Source organism: Dreissena polymorpha, chromosome 14, assembly GCF_020536995.1.
Source record: "Dreissena polymorpha isolate Duluth1 chromosome 14, UMN_Dpol_1.0, whole genome shotgun sequence".
Lineage (NCBI taxonomy): Eukaryota > Metazoa > Mollusca > Bivalvia > Myida > Dreissenidae > Dreissena > Dreissena polymorpha.
In genome coordinates, this window is record NC_068368.1 from 72,208,383 (window position 1) to 72,210,513 (window position 2,131).

The following is a 2,131-nucleotide window of genomic DNA, read 5'->3' on the forward strand; positions in this document are numbered from 1 at the left end:
AATTTGCACAGATTTTCTCCCATATTAGTGTCAGATACTGTTGGATTGTTTGTGGATTTGTTCATGACTTCTTGAACTAGATTGTCAGGTTTTACAACAGGCAAAGTTTGCAATTTGAATTTAATGTCTGTTGTAACATGACTTTCTGACCCATCAGAGCCTTCGACATCATGCTCTTGTAGTACCTTTACTGCTGCAGCGTCGGCTTCAAAAGCTTTTTGCTGAGAAAGAACTTGAAGATTCGCTTCTGATTCTGCCTTTTGTTTCAAAAGAGCTGCTTCTTGTTGAGTATATTTCAGTTTTATCTTGGCAGATTCGGCTTCTGCTTGTTTCAATGCGATGAGTTCACTCCTACGGCTAGAGGATCTCAAACTGTGTGTCTTCACACCACCATGGACAGAGTTTGGCTTCATGCTGGATATGACTTTTTTTAATATTGATTGTTTATTTTGGTCAATCTTTTCCAGCGCATGTAAGTTTGCTTTTTCCTGTAGCGACACGTCTGTAGTGAGAGCCGATAATTCTTTAAGACTTGCTTCACTTTTCACATTTTTTTAAGTACACATCAAATTTTGTCTTTAACTTTTACGTAACTTTCATAGGTAATTGCTGTTCAATCAGGTTAATTTCACCAACATTACTCTCATAAGTTAAACGACTTACTATGCACAAACTTTCAGTCACTTTGCGCCATGAAGCAGAACAGCGCTTCCTAAAGTCATCAATTCTCTCTTCATAAAGAGCCCTTCCTTTTGCAGAAAACGGACGTACATACCGTGTTGACATACAATAAACTTTCTTAAGCCGGTTGAAATACAGATGAGACTTTAGTGCGACCAATTTTGAACGTGGATTTAGTTCGCTGTCCAGTACCAGTCATCTCCATCTGCTACTAGCAAAGTGTAGGTCAATTTACTTTTCTGTTCTGGAAACAGATAGCGGACCGATCGTGTCGTAAAAGAACACTGTATGTGGTGGTATTCAGTATTTGTTCTTAGATTCAACTCGATGTATGTGGTAAATTGCTGCAATAAAACAAAATAACAGATGTTCAGTTCTGCAGTAAAGAACAATGAAAATGATGTATTGTAATAAAAAAATACTTTAATTTAAATGACTGAAAAAAAAAGGTAAAACGTAAAGCCTATACCTAAGTTATAAACAATGACATAGTTACGAAAGCAAAGCTTTGGAAATTACCCTAACATATAGGACATATAGCCTCAACTGGGTCGAAAGGGTAGGTACGACGTAATTTGGGTACAAATAGCATTTACTGAAAAAACCTGAATGAATGAATATACCTCATAAATAATTACTGCCTTAACAAAATACAAGTTATATAGCATTGATAACATGTGGAAACTTACATCATGCGGGGCTATTAACCGGTATAAACGTCTTAAGAAAATGCCGAAATAGCAATATCAGCAAACGCCTCGATTTAAAATTCGTAGGTGAACAAACACTGATATATCCAAGGGAAGTAAGCAGCGCAATATTATACGGTTACATATGATCGATATAGCCAGCACACAGGTTTTGTTAAAAATGTATACAAATTGCTAGAATAATTAGTTTGTTTCTCATTGATTGTGTTTTGTTGTTTGACAATACATTTTTAAAAGGATAAAAAACAAAACAAAGAAATGACATAGAAAAACAAATTTTGCTTTCGTGTTCGCTGGGTCGTCTGCACTGAGGAAGGTATAGCGTCCATGACCTTAAAGGGATCTTTTCACGCTTTGGTAAATTGACAAAATTGAAAAAAGTTGTTTCAGATTCGCAAATTTTCGTTTTAGTTATGATATTTGTGAGGAAACAGTAATACTGAACATATACCATGGTCTAATATAGCCATTATATGCATCTTTTGACGATTTTAAAACCTAAAAATTATAAAGCGTTGCAACGCGAAACGATTGAATAATTTGGAGAGTTCTGTTTTTGTCGTTAAATTTTGTGAAAATACAAAGATTGCTTATATAAGGTATAAAATACGTCAAGTATGTGTACTCGGCGGAATAGCTCAGTAGGCTAAAGCGTTTTTACTTCAGGACTCTGGCAGGACTCCAGGGGTCACTGGTTCGAAACCTGCTCCGGGCAATGTTCTTTTCCTTTTTTTAATTTT

General features: G+C 35.7%; 1 long non-coding RNA gene across 1 annotated transcript; it reads right to left on the reverse strand.

The window, feature by feature from the left end:
* Window positions 1-230: 230 nt before the first annotated feature.
* Window positions 231-1,679, reverse strand: LOC127857176 (uncharacterized). The gene is made up of 2 exons (XR_008038362.1): window positions 1,371-1,679; window positions 231-1,025 (listed from the first exon to the last, which is right to left on the reverse strand). It is a non-coding gene; the product is annotated as an uncharacterized LOC127857176 (long non-coding RNA).
* Between the last annotated feature and the right edge of the window lie 452 nt (window positions 1,680-2,131).